We start from the raw sequence: 19,743 nt of genomic DNA, 5'->3' as shown, positions 1-19,743 counted from the left end.
GTACAACAACCTTTACTAAAAATAAAAAATTAGAAATCTTGCAATATTCATACAAGCCACTAGGACATTGTTTTAGACTCTAACTTCATGTAATTTCAGGAAACAACACCTGTACATAGCTACAAAAGTCAGATCCCAACCTTTTTAAGTGTCTAAAGAGTGGCTATTTTGAAGGGAAGGGGTGCAGGGTCAGTTGTGATATTGTGATTGGTAGATCTTGTGATATCAGCTGTGTATAGAGGTGTCACCTATAATCCTGCCTCTGATCATATGGAGCTTTGCTGTAAACTTTTCCTTAAAGGACAGGACCTAGTTGGTCAAGGTGAAAGTTGCACAATTAATTTTGTGATGATAGCTTCCCTTTAAGCTGAAGGGCAGAAAACACCACATAAAGTGGCATATATCTACATGTGCTCATAGCAGGCATAAACTTCATTTTCTGTCTTTAATAAAGTCCAAAAATGCTTCATTTTTTTTAATGAGGTAGGCACCTTTTCACAATTTTGGTTCAATATATTCCAACATTCTTCTTTTATTATTTAGAATTAGGATACTGGTGTTTCCTCATAAATCTTCCCTATTGAGTTTAACAGATATTCTGTAAAATAATACATGCAAATAAAGACATGTGTTAACACCATTATGTGGAATATGGCATGCACAGACTCAAACATATGGAATACGTTTGACTTGGAAACTTGGAACGGACAACTGTGAATGATAAACAGGTGCAATTGTTTCTGAGGACTCTCACATCTCTACCTACTTCAGCTAAACATAGATGAATGAGAGGTCTCTTATCACATAGTATTGTAAGTCTAAGCTTACACTATTTTTTCATATATGCATACATTCGTACATCACAGTGGCACAACGGTAACTCTTCTAGGCACTAGGCTCAACAATTAAAGTCTCAGCTACTGCTAATGTAGCACCCTGAGGACTCGGCTGCTACAGGGGTATTGCACCTCACTACAGAGGTGTGGTATTCCACTCCCGGGTAAGGATGGAGTGTGGGACTGAGCTCAGACAGCTGCATGCACTACACTCATCCCATTTCCGGGGGACAGAACTACGGTACTCCCACCAGTTAGATGTGCAGGTACGACAGCGTCTGTCCCTGGCTGGAGTGGGAGGGGGGGAGGAACATCCCAGTAGTGTAGGGGCAGATAGGGGAGGGACTCTGGGCATAGAGGTAGGAGCCCATTGGGTGCTAGTCACCTGGGCTCACACATAGAGGGAGTATATATGGTGGGCACCATCTTAGGACAGGGTCAGTCAGTCTGAGGAGGAGCAGAGCAGAGGAGCTCAGCCAGGAGGGCTGACAGGGAGCTGTGGCTCCGGCTGGGCCCAGCTCCAGGGCCAGGCCTGTAGTGGAGAGAAGGAGGAAGAAAGGCCCAGAGACACAAGACAAGAGGGAACCCTGAGATCCCAGAAGTAAACCAAAAGGGTGAAGGGTTGGCAGAAACGGGTACCGGAACCCTAACTGGCAGAGGCTAATGATCCTTAGCCAGGAACCGGAGGTCGTGGTTAAGTTTTGCCACGACCCTCACCACATCCACCAGGAAGGCACACCACGAATAGGGTCAGGAAAGCCAGAGAAGGTTTTACCACCAAGAGGCCCGAGGGAGCCGGACAAAGGTGGATCCCTGGTGGGAACGGCCAGCAGAGAGAGAGAGAGAAGGGAGCTCAGGACCACGCTCTGGACTGCCTGGGAGTTGGCCGAGTCCCACACCTGGTGGACGCAGCACGGCTCGGGTGGTCACTCAAGGCCGGAGTGACCGGAGCAACACCTGTGAGTAAAAACCCTGAAACTGCATCACCTGTCTCTGAGCTTCCTTGCTGCACCATCACAACCACCAACTTCCACATCTGCTGCCCTGAGGCCATACCCCTCCCGTTGGGGGTTATACCATCCTTGCTGCACAATCCTACCACCGGCCTCAGCGGTCTGCTCTGCAGCAGCGGCCTCCTAGCCGCAATCAACGGGTGGCGTAGTCGACACTTAAACAACATCTACAAAGACTGCCGCACACTTAGTTTGACCACCCTGGGCACGGACCGGGTCACCGCCACAAGGACTACTACCCCTATCTAGATCCAGCTCCGGGTATCCCTTGAACATGGCCCAGGGGGCGCGTCAACTTTGGCGTAGTCGGCAGGATTACGCGCCCGCAATCACCGGGTACTGCGTGCCTGAAGAAAAGTTCATATTTACCGTAAGAAGAAGTCTCCCGCCGGTTCCGGAGGGTCCCTGCCGTCGGATGCCATCTCGGGTCGTTTCCCGCCGTTTGCCCGCCATCTGCAGCCTTTTCCCGCCATCCACGGAGTTTCCCGCCATAAAGAGACAATTCCCGCCATCTGAGACGATATCCTGCCCTGGCAGAGCGGACGCCATTATGGGCGTGCCAGAGGGTGGTAAGAGGCCACCTCCCATCGTGGGCCAGGTCCAGGAATGGCGCCAAAAGCGGAAACCGCCCCCACCAGCAGAGACTGCAATGGTAGAAATGTCCATCAGCGTGAGAGGGCTGCCCCTGGAACTGACAATCACCAAGTGGCCCCAGGACCGCCCTCAGGATGGGCGGATCAAGAACAAAAGAGAGAGGATGGGTGCAGCCTGGAGGAGTCTGGAGAGAACGCACCCGGAGATGGAGGGAGAGTCAGGCAGCACCGACCCGATGGTCAGGAGCCTGCTGCAGGCCTCCACCCCAGAAGGCCTGGTGGAGATCCTGGCACAGCTCCCCAAAGATCGGGAGCATGCACAGACCGCGCTGGAGGGCTTGGCTCGGAAGATGGCCCGAGTGCAGCAAGAAGTACTGGCCGAGTGGAGCAGAGAAATGGCCCTGCAGGCTGGAACCCGCCAGCATAGGACGCCACCCGCAACGAAGAGCACGCCTGCCTCTGAGGATGGTGCAGGAGGGACGAAGGCCGGAGACGACGCCGTGGAAGGAGCTGAAGAGATGGAAGCAGGTAAAGGGGACGTCACCACCCCAAGCCTAGAAGCCGTAAGCCTGCCCCAGCTCCCCGTCGCAGAGCCCGAAGTCCCACTGATCGTTCCCGTTGCTGCACCGTCACCGCTCCAAACTAGGCCTCAAGCGGCAGGAGCCGCGGCCACGCCCCCTGTGACGTCACACGCCTTGATCCTGAGCGCGACCAAGCAGGAAACGCCACCGGCCTGGTCGCAAGGCCGAGTACCCCCGGGCGCCGCCGTCTCCACAGTGCCCTTCACCTTTAGGGTGCCACCGGCCTGGTCACAAGGCCTGGTGCATCCGGGCGCCGCTACCACCACCGCGCCCTCAACCTCCACTGTGCTACCCTTGGGTGAAGACCTGTTCACGCAACATACTTGCCCGGATGGGCAGCCCTTTGAGTGGCCACCGGAGTACATCAATCCCAGACTCCGGAAGGAAAGACCCCTATGTGAGCCCCTGATCCCGGCTCCGGCGCCCGCCAAGATCACCCCACTCCCGTTGGAGGAGGCGCAGTTCGAATGGGACCCCACCGGCGAAAACCTCATGGGGTTCACCCAAGAGACCCGGGCGGCCGCAGCCCAGCGTGCGGAGTGCTGCCGTCAGCAGCTGGAGGTCTTTCAGAGGGAACGGCGAGAGAGGCGGATCCGCGAGGAGCGGCTGCAGGTCCAGAGCGCGGAGCAGAAAAGCCGGACCCGGCGAGACCGCCGAGCGGCCCACGGTCCCCGCGCCACCGGGACTGTCATCAAGTTCCAACTGGAGCACGGTTGGGGCTTTATCAGGGATCACAGAACCCCCGGCGACGTCTTTGTCACCCGCAGGGATGTCGAGTCTCATCTGCCGGAGGGACACCGTGGTCGTGACCTTTACCTGGGTGACGAGGTCACCTTCACCCGGCATCAGTGTGCCAAAGGACCGTACGCCCTTCATGTGCACCGGTTAACGGAGGAAGAGCTGCGGTATGAGGAAGAACAAGAGGACCCGGACGGGTCTGAAAATTACCATCAGGAAGGAGCAGGAGGGCATCGTTACCACTGAACGGTAAAGAGAACTGTATAAAGTTACCCGTTGGGGTATGAGAACTGTTACAAGAACTGTTATGTGCATTGCTGCTAAGTGAAGTGTGGTTCCCGTTGGGACTAGTGTGAACTGTTACCTGTGAGCAGCCATCCCTTTTCCCCACAGGCTGAGGACTGTGAGCAGCCATCCCTTATCCCCACTGACCGAGGACTGAGAGCGGTCGTTCTTTCCCTCTACCTGGCCGAGGACTGAGAGCGGCCATAACCTGTACATAGTTGCGCTTCCCAAGGCACCCCCTACCGGTTTTATAGGAAAACTGCTGTTTTCTTCTAGTGACTGTGGCCCTTTACCTGGTCACAATTTGCACAGTGGCCAGAAGCTTAAGAACATTTTATATGAAAAGTTTTATATCAAAAGTTATATTGCTAAAATAATATATGAGAAGTTACCTGTCATATTATATGTGTTTATAATGTTTTATATGTTAGTGTATGTTTTAAAAAGTTTGTATGTTTTGGTATGTTTTATTCTTTTACAGCCCGAGGACGTGCTGTGGTTTACCAGGGGGGAATGTAGCACCCTGAAGACTCGGCTGCTACAGGGGTATTGCACCTCACTCCAGAGGTGTGGTATTCCACTCCCGGGTAAGGATGGAGTGTGGGACTGAGCTCAGACAGCTGCATGCACTACACTCATCCCATTTCCGGGGGACAGAACTACGGTACTCCCACCAGTTAGATGTGCAGGTACGACAGCGTCTGTCCCTGGCTGGAGTGGGAGGGGGGGAGGAACATCCCAGTAGTGTAGGGGCAGATAGGGGAGGGACTCTGGGCATAGAGGTAGGAGCCCATTGGGTGCTAGTCACCTGGGCTCACACATAGAGGGAGTATATATGGTGGGCACCATCTTAGGACAGGGTCAGTCAGTCTGAGGAGGAGCAGAGCAGAGGAGCTCAGCCAGGAGGGCTGACAGGGAGCTGTGGCTCCGGCTGGGCCCAGCTCCAGGGCCAGGCCTGTAGTGGAGAGAAGGAGGAAGAAAGGCCCAGAGACACAAGACAAGAGGGAACCCTGAGATCCCAGAAGTAAACCAAAAGGGTGAAGGGTTGGCAGAAACGGGTACCGGAACCCTAACTGGCAGAGGCTAATGATCCTTAGCCAGGAACCGGAGGTCGTGGTTAAGTTTTGCCACGACCCTCACCACATCCACCAGGAAGGCACACCACGAATAGGGTCAGGAAAGCCAGAGAAGGTTTTACCACCAAGAGGCCCGAGGGAGCCGGACAAAGGTGGATCCCTGGTGGGAACGGCCAGCAGAGAGAGAGAGAGAAGGGAGCTCAGGACCACGCTCTGGACTGCCTGGGAGTTGGCCGAGTCCCACACCTGGTGGACGCAGCACGGCTCGGGTGGTCACTCAAGGCCGGAGTGACCGGAGCAACACCTGTGAGTAAAAACCCTGAAACTGCATCACCTGTCTCTGAGCTTCCTTGCTGCACCATCACAACCACCAACTTCCACATCTGCTGCCCTGAGGCCATACCCCTCCCGTTGGGGGTTATACCATCCTTGCTGCACAATCCTACCACCGGCCTCAGCGGTCTGCTCTGCAGCAGCGGCCTCCTAGCCGCAATCAACGGGTGGCGTAGTCGACACTTAAACAACATCTACAAAGACTGCCGCACACTTAGTTTGACCACCCTGGGCACGGACCGGGTCACCGCCACAAGGACTACTACCCCTATCTAGATCCGGCTCCGGGTATCCCTTGAACATGGCCCAGGGGGCGCGTCACTAACAGTATATGAAGCCAAGCAATTCTATGCAACCCCTGTGGCCAAGTGTAAAAACCTCTAGAAGCCAATGCAAAAAATGTACAACAGGTTGCAATGAATTGCTGGTCTGGTAAATAGTAAAGTGAGCGTGATTAATGAGTGGAACAGGCGGCCACAAGAGATGGTGAGTTCTTCTTCAATGGAAGACTTCACACAGAGGCTGGACAGACATCTGTCTGAGATGGTTTAGTGAATCCGGCATTGAGCAGGGGGTTGGACATGATGACCCCGGAAGTCCGTTCCAACTCTAACCTTCTATGATTCTATGATAATGCTATGGTGCACCAGAAACCTGTAGGAGCAATAATTTCTATGCTGTAAACCGAAAGGGTATGAAAATTGAAATAATGGGACTACCAAGAACAAAGCACATAGCTAAAATGTAAAAAAATCTGTTGGTTAGTGGCTTCACAGGTTGGGTTTTTATAGCCATGCCTCCCAACTTGCGTGCTGCAGCAAATTTTGGCTGCACCCCAAGCCTCACCCATTTACCAATTCTCCCAATCCTGACAGGAGGAGATGTCAAATGGAAGTGGTGATTATTGAATGTCTTCTGCTTTTTCCCCATTATTTGATGCATTTTTGGTACTGATTTGAAGCAGTATGTTAAGTGTCAGTCTGGTGCTGGATTCGAAATGGGTCCAAGACCTTCTGTGGTCTCCTATTCCAGGCCAGCCAGGGCTGATGCTGCTCAGCATCGTTGTCAGCCCCAACGCCTAGCTGTTCCACGAGCCGTGCAGATTGTCTCCCAGGCATTTGTGCCTAGCAGTGTTAAGCATAGGCTGCAGAGGGAGACAGAGCTTGTTGAGTCTAAGACCAGGATTCGCCACACTGAGCATGTCCGTGACCTGGCGGATCATGATTGGTGGGTTGGCACCCACCTGACTCGGTGACCTAGCTCCGCCTGATTGGTCCACGGGTTTCGTCACCAATAGCACATCGGTGGGCAGGGCTTAGTCTTTAAAAGGCCCGCCCACAAAGATGGCGACGCGCTCAGATCATTTGAGCTGGTTGTTTGTGGTGTGTACGCTGAAACTCTTGGGCTCCTCTAAGAGCCATAGCTTTATGCAGGCAGGTAGCCATATAGAGCAGGTCTGCTCAGTCCGGTAGCACGCCAGCTGAGTGCTCAAATACCCGGCGGGTATCACACCCACATACTAGCGCCGACTGCTATAGCGTAGCACCTGTACCGAAGACAGGGCTACTGCTCCTAGTCCGGTCACACGTCTCCCTTCGATTCTTGGAGATTGTGTCAACCGCTTTAGCGCCAATCCCCATAGCGTAGCGCCTGTATCAAAGACAGGGCTACTGCTGTTCCCACGGTCGCACATCTCCCTGCGGTTCTTGGAGATTGTGCGAACCGTCTTACCCTTCCGTGTGCCTTAACACGAAGGGTTAAGATAATTGTTAGGTGCGTCGCCGGTCGCTCTCTCCTCTGTGCAGTTAACGGAGATAGAGCGTACCGCTTTACCAGGTCCGGTGTGCTGTTAACACGGACGGGTTATCTGTTTAGTTGTCGCTTTTCCTTTCCACCCGGAAAGTGTTCGGCAGCTGTCCATTTGGCTGCATTGTGGACCCCGTGGTCGGTTGCATTCCATTTAAATAAAGTTGTCTGCAACCGACCTCCTAACACAGTGTTATTAGTGTGCTTTTTTATAGTACAGAAAAGCTTTGATTGGGCACTTAAAAAAGTAATTGTGCTTTTTTCAATGCTTTTTTTTTGCCTCAACATAGAAGCCTATAGAGGAAAAAAAAGCACCAAAACTGCATAGTTCAGCAGTGTCTTTAGAGGGCACAGTTTTCATGACATTACATCCACTTTGCTTGGACAGTTAAATGGGGTGGTCCTAAATACAAATTAATTTTCATTCTAAATCCCTATCTAATGTCATAATCTAACCTATTTTCTAATATACTTGAATTGAAAATTCCCTTTCCTTCCTTAATTACTACATCTAACTACTTTTCTTTTCTTTTTTTGACTTTCTTTTTGATGACGCTTTGTTTTAATATTCCAGTGAATGCTGGGATACTCAAGCAAAACATCATCAGATTGTCACTTCTGCAGCCTCTGCCCTCTCTGGAGAAAAGCATCATCAGTGACCTTCATTTCAGAGGCTGGGCTAGTCCCTGCACACCTTCAACTGTGCAATGTGCACAATGGCAGCGTGCTCTTGAAGACTTGATTAGTATTAACGAGCCGGCAACAGAGTGCACTGTCAATGTACATCGCAGAGGTATCAGCCCAGCCCCTCAAATAAAGGTTACTGATGATGCTTGGTTGCAGAGAGGGGGCAGAGGCTTCATTAGTGACCACAGACTCTGACGCCTGATGATGGTTCAACATATCCGCAGTCAGTCTATACTATGATGTTAATCGTGGAAATCAGCATAGTATTGCAATTACAGATTCTGACAGTACTCACGCATCCTATTTGATTTTTCTTTCTCATTTAGGTCAATCATGTTCCAGCAGGTGTGACGCGCCCCTGGGCCTGCTGTGTCGCGCAGCGTCTCGCGCACGGGGGCTTACCCGGAACCGGATCAGATGAGGGTTGTAGTCTCCGAGTGGCGGGGACCCGGTCCGTGCCCAGGGAGTCAACTCAGTGTGTGGCAGTCTTGATAGATGTTATTTGAGTGTCGACTACGCCACCCGTTGATTTGCAGCTATGGAGCTGCCGCTGCAGGGCAGACCGCTGAGGCCGGTGTAGAATTGTGCAGCGTGATAGTATAACCCCCAACGGGAGGGGTATGGCCTCAGGGCAGCCGACGTGGAAGATGAGGGTAGCAGGAACCACTCAGAGACGGTACTGTGTAATTCAGGGTCTTTACTGGTAACAACGATAGACCCTCCCGGAGTACTTGCTAGCGAACGGGGCCTGGTCAGTCCTTGAGCAGATGGGATCTCCCCTGGCCAGGCGGAGTTGTAGGCCTCCCAAACTGACTGTACTCTTCTGGCTACCTTGCTAGAAGCGGATATAAGTAGCCCACGTCCCTGAGTGTACCGTGTGGTGCTCACCCGTATGGCCGGTGACTCGGGGCCTTCTAATGGCTTCCGCTCCACGATGGCGGCGCTGGTCCCACGCGTGTGACCGTGCCTTCGGGTTTCTGGGCCTGAGGACCTGAAATCCCCTGCCGGTCGGCTTCTGCTGCTGGGTAAGAGTTAGTCCCCACAGCCTCGGACGCCGGGTCCGGTAAGAAAGCTTCTCAGTCAGGGCGAGCTCTGCAGCTGCCAGCCCCTGACTTGTAGTAGTAATGCTCCCACTGAGCTTCTGCTGTTTCTTCCTGTGACTGTTTCTTGTCTCTACTCTCCTTGACTGACTAACCCTGCTTCAGCCCCGGGTTTATATAGGGGAAGGTCTTCCCCTCCCAAGACTGGGCAGGAGGTGTGGCATGCACAGGATCCCTGGCCAAGAGACCTCCCACCTGCTCTCAGACATAACATTGCTTGTTACTGTGGAAACCAGACCCCTGGGGTGCCACATTCCCCCCTAGTGAAATTTAGTACTCCGGGACTAAACATATTTTAGAAAAACATAACAAGATATAACAATAACAATACAATAAAGAAACACATAAAGGTGGTCACGGCATGTCCGTAACCGGGTGCAGTCTTTGAAGAAACAAAGGTGTCCATTTCACCAAAACAGGGAGACGTAACCAGGTAGGGGTCTGTCCTACCCCGAGTCCTTAACAGTCTCTAGTCCATCCTGGGTTACGCTCCAACTAATTGTACAAGGATTCCCGGTAGATCCACCAAGGATTCCTAAAAATAACTAGAAACACAAAATTATACACAAGCAACAATACACAGTAAAACATAAATAAAACAATTTATACACTTTAAATCCTCCAGCGTGCGGGTAACTGGCCTCTAGTGGCCCTAGTGCACCTACGGAGCTGACTGTCTAGCCCTGAACTACAGGGTGTAGGAGCTGTCAAGGGTAAACTGGGCAGCTGTCTACCGGCTCTTTGGCTCACTAGGGATATGGCAGGCTCACTGCAAGCAGAGGGTTGATCCTCCTGGTCTGCGGGTGTGGGGTCTTCTGCCTCCTGGACCGGCTGTTCTTCCAGCTCTACCTGTTGCTCCGTAGGTGCTTGGGATGCTGGTTGGAGGAAGGTGAGTACGGGTACCATAACTGCACCATCGACTTGAGTCCAAGACCGAGGGAAGTCCCCGAGCACAGTACTAACCATATCTTCCCTTTCCTCTACGGGTCGATGGTCTTCTTGTTCCTCTTCAGGGTTCCTCAGTTGTTCGGGACACTTCTTCAGGTGGTCCCGGGATACAATGGCTGTAGTTTCCCCTCCGTCTTTACTGATGGTACAAACCTTCGGGTTCTCGTGGCTTGAGGGCAGTACGGTGTACGGGTCCTTCTCCCACTGGTCGTCCAACTTGTGGAGCCGTCTCTTCCTCTTCAAGACCTGCTCTCCGGGTACCAGGGGAACAGCGGGAGCATACTGGTTGTAAGTTTTCTCTTGTCTTTCCCTAGCCTGACAGAGACTTCGCTCCACGCTCTCCTGTACTCTCCGGTACTGCTGCTGCCTCTCTGTGTCCCAGTCTGCTTCTGGTGAAGTGTCCTCGGGTGTCAGGACTCCCATTTCCAGGTCAACAGGTAACTTACCAGGTCTTGCCCTCATTAGGTAAGCCGGGGTACAGTTGGTGGAACCTACCGGGATGTGGTTGTATAGGTCCACCAGATCGGGCAGCTTCTCAGGCCACAGACTGCGTTCTTCCAGGGGCAACGTTTTCAGAAGATCCATTACCACCTGGTTCATTTTCTCACAAAGTCCATTAGTTTGTGGATGATAGGGTGTCGTCCTTATCTTCCGGCAGCCATACAGAGTGCAGAATTCTTGGAAGACCTCCGCTTCAAAGGCAGGTCCCTGGTCTGTCAACACTTGGTCCGGGTACCCGTGTGGACGGCAGAAATGCTGCTGGAAGGCTCTCGCTGCTGTTCGAGCTGTTAAGTCCTTGACGGGGACGACAACCAAGAACCGGGAGTAGTGATCCACGATGGTTAGTGCGTAGACGTAGCCACTTCTGCTTGGGGTCAGTTTTACATGATCCAAGGCTACCAGTTCCAACGGCTGCCGGGTGACGATGGACTGCAGGGGAGTCTTCTGGCTGGCACGGTCCTTCCTTCTTAGGTTGCACGGGCCACAGTCTCTGCACCACTTCTCAATGGTTCCCCTCATGCCTACCCAGTGGAATCGCTCGCGCAGCAGGAACTCCAGCTTCTTCCACCCGAAGTGTCCAGCTCTGTTGTGGTATGCCTCCATCACCATGGCTGCGTCTCTTCGTGGCACCACTACTTGCCAGAGTAGTTCATGCGTCCGGGAGTTAACCATTCTGCGGCACAACTTCCCCTTGTAAAGGAACAGTCGACTCCTCTCTGCCCATAGTTGTTTGGCTTCCTCCGGAGCGTCTGGTTCAAGGCAAGCCTCCGGGCGAGTCAGCATCTCCTTCACCAGTCGGACGGCAGGGTCGCTGTCTTGCGTTTCCGCCCAGTTGTAGTGAGGTAAGGGGTTCAACGTAGCAGCCTGCTTACTCCTTACCCGGTGGGAGTACTGGATAGTCCCATGACGGTGGAACGCAGGGAGTTCAACTTCTTCCAGTCCCTCCGGATCTTCTCCTTCGTCCGGCAGGTTGGGCATCCTGGACAGGGCGTCCGCGTTGGTATTGGAGCGTCCGGCCCGGTATTTGATTGTGAACTCGTAGTTGGACAGACGGGCCATCCACCTCTGCTCCAGGGCACCGAGTCTTGCCGTGTGCAGGTGTGTCAACGGGTTGTTATCCGTGTACACGGTGAACCGGGAAGAAGCGAGGTAATGCTTAAAGCGCTCGGTGACTGCCCATACTACGGCCAGGAACTCTAGCTTAAATGAGCTGTAATTCTCGGGGTTCCTTTCGGTGGGTCGCAGCTTTCGGCTGGCGTAGGCGATTACTCGTTCCTTCCCCTGCTGGATCTGGGACAGTACGGCTCCTAGCCCGATGTTACTGGCGTCGGTGTAGAGGATAAAGGGCTGGCTATAATCCGGGTACGCCAGGATTTCATCCCCCGTGAGGGCCATCTTCAGCTGGCGGAAGGACTCTTCTTCCAGCTCCTCCCATTTGAAGGGCGGCTTCTGGTTCTTGGCCTTCCGGGACTGGCCTATCAGGAGGTCCTGCATAGGTGCTGCCTTTTTGGTGAAACCGGGAATAAACCTTCGGTAGTAGCCTACCAACCCGAGGAACTGCCGCACTTCTTTTACGCTGGAGGGGCTTGGCCATTCCTTAATTGCGGTGATCTTATCAGGGTCGGAAGCCACTTCGTCAGCGCTCACCACGTGTCCCAGGTACTGCACCTTTGGTTTCAGGAGATGACACTTGGAGGGTTTCACCTTTAGGCCGTAACTCGCCAGAGCTTCGAACACTTCCGCCAGGTGTTTCAGGTGGTCCTCATACGTCTTGGAATATACGATGACATCGTCCAGGTACAACAGGACCGTCTCGAAGTTTCTGTGGCCCAGACAACACTCCATTAGTCGTTGGAAGGTTCCTGGTGCGTTGCAGAGTCCGAACGGCATGCAGGTGAACTCGCTAAGTCCCATCGGGGTGGTGAATGCGGTCTTCTCCCGGTCCGCCTCTGCTACAGGAACCTGCCAGTACCCGCTAGTGAGATCCAAGGTAGAGAAGAAGTTAGCAGATCTTAAAGCAGCCAATGACTCCTCTATCCTTGGTAAGGGGTACGCATCCTTGTGTGTGATACGGTTGATTTTCCGGTAATCTACACACATCCTCATGGTGTTGTCTTTTTTTCTGACTAAGACTAGTGGAGCTGCCCAGGGGCTACAGCTATCCCTGATCACCCCAGCCTCCTTCATGTCTCTAAGCATCCCCTTGGCGTGTTGGTAGTGTGCAGGGGGTACGGGTCGATACCTCTCTTTTATGGGAGGATGGTCTCCCGTGGGGATGTGGTGTTCTACCCCCTTGACTCGCCCGAAGTCTAACGGGTGTTTACTAAACACTCTCTCGTACTCTTGAACCACCCGATAGACTCCCTGTTTCTGATGTGAGGGAGTGGAGTCAGTACCCAAATGTAGTTGCTGACACCAGTCCTCCATTGTTTTCTTAGAGCCGTTACCTTCCTCCGGGTGAGATGGAGGCAAGGGTTCCACAGATTGTATAGCATTTTGGTTAATGGTATATAATTTGGCTAGCGTGGCATACCGGGGCAGGTACACTTCCCTCTTCCCGATATTGATTATGCGAACGGGCACCCTCCCATGGCGTACATTAACCACCCCCTGTGCTGTCAAGATGGTGGGCCTACTGTCTGAGTAAACTGGTTCTACCATTGCCTGGTAATCTCTACCTCTCAGACCAATAGCTGCCCGGCACCAAATCATCATTTCACTTTTTGGGGGCATGGCAATAGGAAAAGGGTCACACATTCTTACGCTACCAATCTCACCGCCGGAGAGTTCCACCTGTTGCCGTCGCATCAGTGCCCGGATCTCTTTCTGGAGCACCCGCTGCTCGCCGGAGCTGGCGTTCTTGGCAACCTGCTGTAAAAGGAAAATCACCTCTGCAAGACAATTTTCAATTACATTAGTTCCTAGAGTTATTTTTGGGTGACTCTCATGTTTGTCAATATCTACAATGATCAGTCCCTGTGCTGCCAGTTCGACTCTACCGATTTTGATGGTCACCTCTTTAAATCCGATCTGTGGCACGGGCTGGCCATTGCTGGCGATGATACTCAAGTCGTCGTCAGGGTAGCGGGTAATATCCGAGTCATTCCAGTACTGCTTAAAGAGCACGTACGGGATGGTGGTGACCTGTGACCCGGTGTCCAGTAGGGCACTCATGGGAATGCCATCCAGTACCACAGGCAAGACTGGACGTCCTCCCACATATCTGTCGCGCCAGTTCGATGGGCCTGGTGATCTTTTTCCTGGGGGTTGGCCCTCTACCCCAGGTTGTGCCCGTTTAAAGAACAGTACCTTGCCATATGTCCGGGTTGATTGCAGCGGCGGCAGATGGGTCGTCCGTCTTCGCTGTATCGGTCACTGGGTCTTCCTCTGGCCGGTGGGGTCCTCCTTGGTCGACGCCACGGGATGTCCTCCGGTCCGGATGCCAGCTGGATCTTCCCTGGGGTGGAAACCTGTAAAGACTGCACAGTTCGGGTTAGCGCAGCAACGCTCTTAGCTAGCTCTTGGACCTGATGGTGTAGGTCTGGAGCCGGGTCATTGTCCAAAGCCTGCGCATCAGCTCCCACAGGCCCTGCCGACAAGGGCGCCGCCTCCTGGTGGTAAGTGATAGCTGGGCGCCTGTGGGTCACAACGCCACCCGGTGCCGGTTCTCGGAGCACCCGGATGGCTCTGTCCTTGAACTGTGCAAAGCCCAGATGGGGATCCTGTAAGGCCATCGCCCGCAACTGGGTTCGGTGGGCATTACAATATAGTCCCTCTATAAATTGTTCGGTCAACAGCCTGTCCTCGTTTCCCACTCCATCAGGGTCGGTCTGCTTAATGGCCCTCAGGGCCTCTTGTAGGATTAGTGCATAGTCCCTTATACTCTCATGCGCTCGCTGCTTGCACCCGTAGAATCTAAGCTTAATCTCGGCTGAGATGCGGGTATCAAAGGTATCCTTCAGCCGGGTTAGTATCCCTGCGACAGTCTTCCTCCCAGGTGGCCAGGATTTTACTTCCTTTTTGGCTGCCCCGGTTAGTTGGGCCACCAGGATGCTCACTTTTTGCTCTTCTGTGAGGGGGTACACCTGGAAGAGGCTATCCAGCTTTTCTCTAAAGTCATGCAGGGTATGTGACTCCCCTGAGTACTGGGGTAGCCAAGCTGCTCCCGGGATATAGGGCATGGTGAAGGGCATAACTGCAGCAGCGGTGGCGCTGGCGGGGGTTGAGGCAATGAAGCTCTCCTCCGCATCCGACATCTTCCTCCCCCCTAGTGGACCGTGGCCTACCTTGCGATGATCCTGTTCCGTAGGCCGCGGCTCCGCAGTAGATCGTCAGGGTTGAGGACCTTCCGTCGCGCTCCGGTGACGTCGGCGTCTGCTGGGCTCCTTCCAGGACCTTACGCAACGTCCGGACGTGAGGCGGGGCTTCAGTTCTCGCGCGCTTTCGGAGTCCACGCCCCTCTTCTTCCCGCGCGGCGTCCTCAAGATGGCGTCCAACGGCGGGAAAACTCCACGGATGGCGGGAAGAAGGCTGAAGATGGCGCCGGATGGCGGGAATCTTCACAGATGGCGGGAAGAAGGCTGAAAATGGCGCCGGATGGCGGGAATCTTCACCGATGGCGGGAAAACTTCACGGATGGTAAGTTTTAAAAGTCTCTTTTTCAGGCACGCAGTACCCGGTGGTTGCGGGCACGAAATCCTGCCGACTACGCCAAAGTTGACGCGCCCCTGGGCCTGCTGTGTCACGCAGCGTCTCGCGCACGGGGGCTTACCCGGAACCGGATCAGATGAGGGTTGTAGTCTCCGAGTGGCGGGGACCCGGTCCGTGCCCAGGGAGTCAATTCAGTGTGTGGCAGTCTTGATAGATGTTATTTGAGTGTCGACTACGCCACCCGTTGATTTGCAGCTATGGAGCTGCCGCTGCAGGGCAGACCGCTGAGGCCGGTGTAGAATTGTGCAGCGTGATAGTATAACCCCTAACGGGAGGGGTATGGCCTCAGGGCAGCCGACGTGGAAGATGAGGGTAGCAGGAACCACTCAGAGACGGTACTGTGTAATTCAGGGTCTTTACTGGTAACAACGATAGACCCTCCCGGAGTACTTGCTAGCGAACGGGGCCTGGTCAGTCCTTGAGCAGATGGGATCTCCCCTGGCCAGGCGGAGTTGTAGGCCTCCCAAACTGACTGTACTCTTCTGGCTACCTTGCTAGAAGCGGATATAAGTAGCCCACGTCCCTGAGTGTACCGTGTGGTGCTCACCCGTATGGCCGGTGACTCGGGGCCTTCTAATGGCTTCCGCTCCACGATGGCGGCGCTGGTCCCACGCGTGTGACCGTGGTTTCTGGGCCTGAGGACCTGAAATCCCCTGCCGGTCGGCTTCTGCTGCTGGGTAAGAGCTAGTCCCCACAGCCTCGGACGCCGGGTCCGGTAAGAAAGCTTCTCAGTCAGGGCGAGCTCTGCAGCTGCCAGCCCCTGACTTGTAGTAGTATTGCTCCCACTGAGCTTCTGCTGTTTCTTCCTGTGACTGTTTCTTGTCTCTACTCTCCTTGACTGACTAACCCTGCTTCAGCCCCGGGTTTATATAGGGGAAGGTCTTCCCCTCCCAAGACTGGGCAGGAGGTGTGGCATGCACAGGATCCCTGGCCAAGAGACCTCCCACCTGCTCTCAGACATAACATTGCTTGTTACTGTGGAAACCAGACCCCTGGGGTGCCACAGGTGACCCTCATTCCTCTCTGCAGTTTAATCTGCCTGCATTGCATGTCTCACTGAAGCCTGGCTCAAAGCGATAGTGGCTTGCAATCACTGGCATGCCTCTTTAGGATTACTAGGTTCAGTTTCTAAGCAGTCTTCCATTTTTTTCTGCCAGTCATACAATCATATGCAGGTGGTGTCATGTAAAGGAAAAAAAGAACACACTCCCAAAGATGATCAGACATGGCTTTCTATGTGTAAGACATGTAATGACTGACAGCTCTGCTCTCATCTCTGATCGGACCTATTGTGATAACAAGAAGAAGGGTAGAGCAGAGCTATGTGTCATTACAAACACCTCTTGCAGCTCTCATTTCAAGGCAGTCAGTGTGTGTGAGGAGAAGTGGAGCCCTACTCCCATCCCCCACTCACTGCTGTGAAATGAGACCTGCAGATGTGATTTAATGACACACATCTCTGCTGTACTCCTCTCTCTTGATTATGATCATAGTAGGAGCCATCAGTGAGATTAGTGAAGAGGGTAATGCTGTTAGTCATTGCAGGCCTCTTATACCACACAGATAAAGCTAGGTCTGACACTCTGGGGCCTGTTCTTCTTTTTCATCTGCATCATACCCTCCTGCTTATGATTGGTCAACATTATATAGGGGAAAAGGCAAATTCCCCCCAGTGAAGAATCTCTGCTAGCACCCCCTTTACTTAATAAGCTAATATCTCTGAAAAGGAGATTTGAAATAAAAAAATAAAAAAATGGTTTTATTCAGTTCTGCAGCCACTATTCCATAATGAGGCCAGTTAAGGATGCTGAAAGTACTGAATACTGTACAGAAATATTAATTACCACATTTTTCGGACAATAAGACACACTTTTTCCACCCAAATTTGGGAGGAAAATTGGGGGTGTGCCTTATGGTCCTAACATTACTTTACCGGATAGTTGCGGTGGTGGTGGAGTGGGATCGCAGGGCCCTCCCTCCTTAAGGAAAGCAGTGGTGGTGGTGGCAGCGATGGCAGCAGCAGCAGAAGGAGGAGGTGTGATGCTGTCAGCGGTGAAGCGGTGAGGCAGAGCGGCTGGGGCCGGGACCTGTTCCTGGCCGGGGCTGGGGCTGGTCTCGGGCTGTGAAGCAGAGTGGCAGAGCAGCCTGCGTGGCTTTCCGTTGTGAGCGGCCATCTTCCTGAGGCCGTAACCTACTGGAAAATTGCGGCCTGAGCCGGCGCATGCACAGACTGGGAGCTCCGGTGGCCATTTTCCTGTAGATCACAGGTTTAGGAGGATGGTCACGCACACAGGAAACACGCACACAGGAAACCCGCGCACGCCGCTCTGCTTCACCTCCCGATGACGCTGCCAGCCCCTACCACAGGCCCAGGCCTCAGCCTCCTTCCTCAGCCCCTGTTCTCAGCCCCCATCCTCAGCCCCCATCCTCAGCCCCAGCCACAGGCTCCGTCCTCAGCCACAGCCCCAGGCCTCAGCCACAGCCACAGGCCCCGGCCTCAGCACCAGCCACAGGCACCGGCTTCAGCGCCAGTCACAGGCCCTGGCCTCAGCACCAGCCACAGGCACCGGCCTCAACCCCAGCCTCAGCCACAGGCCCCAGCCACAAGCCCTGGCCTCAGCCACAAGCCCCGGCCTCAGCCACAGGCCACAGCCTCAGCCACAGGCCTAGGCCTCAGCTCCAGCCCTCAATGCCAGTCACAGGCCCCGGTCTCAATGCCAGCCACAGGCTCCTGCATCAGCCACAGGCCCTGGCCTCAGCCCCAGCCACAGCCCCAGCCACAGGCCCCAGCCACAGCCACAGGCCTCGGCCTCAGCCACAAGCCCCGGCCGGGCACAGGCCCCAGCCAGGCACATGAACCAGCCAGGCTAAGGGCCCCAGCCAGGCACAGGTCCCAGCAAGGCTAAGGGCCCCAGCCATGCACCGACCCCATAGCATCTCACCTCTTCTGCTGCAGCCGCCGGGTTTCTGTGGGAGGAAACAGAAGGTCCTACGATCCTGCTCCACCACCAACTCAACTCCCCGCTGCTGGAGCACCGGCTTCTTGCATCCAGGGTCCGCAGCATTCCTCCACTTCTGCCGGCTTCCTGAAGGACCCTGCCTCCTGTGACCCTCGCTCCACCGCCCACCAGGTAAGATACCATACCTATTCAGACTATAAGATGGACCCCCATCTTATAAAAAATATATTTTTTCCTATTTTCCACCCCAAAATTTGGGGTGCGTCTTATGGTTCGGTGCGTCTTATGGTCCGAAAAATACGGTATAATCTTTATTTATATTGCACCAACATACTCCGCAGTATTTTAAAATTCAGATAGATGTACAAATAAGATCAGACATTGCAGAAAAAGTCAATCAAGGAGTATGGGACCTTCTTACTGCACAGAACTGCGGGTCACATGGGGTATACTATTCATCACTGCTGCAGGCAATGGAAAAATAAGGCCATTTAGAAGGATCATGTGTAGCGCCCCGAGGGTTCGGCTGCTACAGGGGTATTGCACCTCTGCCAGAGGTGTGATATTCCACTCCCGGGTAAGGATGGAGTATGGGCCAGGGCTCAGTTAGCTGCATACAGCACACACACACCCCATTTCCGAGGGACAGCTCAACGGTGCTCCCACTAGACAGAAGTGCAGGCATGACCGACTATGTCCCTGGCTGGAGTGGGGAGGGGGGTGGATTACCCAGTGCTGTAGGGGCAGATAGGGGTTGGTTCCTGAGCGTAGGTAGGAGCCCATTGGTTGCTGGTCACCTGGGCTCATGGCTAGAGGGAGATATAAAAGGTGGGCACCATCTTAGTTCTGGGAGAAGTCAAGTCAGAGAAGACAGGGAGCAGAGGCTCTGTAGGAGCTCTGCTCAGAGGCAGGCCTAGAGAAAAGGCCAGAGCCTGAGAGGAGAAGGAGAAGTGGGCCTGGAGAAGAGGCCAAGGGAAGGAGGAGAAGACAGAACAGGAAAGAAGGAGAAGAGAGAGAAACAGAAGGGCTCAGGAACAAGAAGGTGGAAGGGACCCTAAGAACCCACGAGAATCCAGGGTGAAGGGTCAGGCAGATTAAGGGTACTGGATCCCAAGTTGGTGGAGGAGAAACAACCCTCAGCCAAAGACCGGAGGCTGTGACCATTTATTGGTGCAGCACCTCATCAAACCTGCTAGGAAGGCACCATAAAGGACAGCGGGGAACAGGGCCCACGTTTACCTGCGCAGGTCCGCGGCGACCAGACAAAAGTGGGTCACTGGTGAGGCAGGCCAGAGAAAGGAAAGAAGGGGGTCCTGTGCCATACTCCTGAACTGCCTTGGAGTTGACCGAGCCCCTCACCTGGTGGACGCAGCATGGCTCGGGCGGTCACTACCTGTACAGAAGTGACCTGGAGTACCTGAACTGTGAGTAAAAGACGTTGGACTGCAGTATGTTGTCTGTGTGCTCTTTCGCTCCTCCAGCACTACCGGTACTGGGACTCTCACCACCATCACTCCCACCATTCACTACACTGCCCTGGGGCTGCACTCTTCCCGTGGGGAGTCACACCATCCCA

Source organism: Phyllobates terribilis, unplaced genomic scaffold (assembly GCF_046119375.1).
Source record: "Phyllobates terribilis strain yellow unplaced genomic scaffold, ASM4611937v1 Scaffold_11__3_contigs__length_659146591, whole genome shotgun sequence".
NCBI classification, from domain to species: Eukaryota; Metazoa; Chordata; class Amphibia; order Anura; family Dendrobatidae; genus Phyllobates; species Phyllobates terribilis.
Note: the sequence above shows the minus strand (reverse complement) of the source record.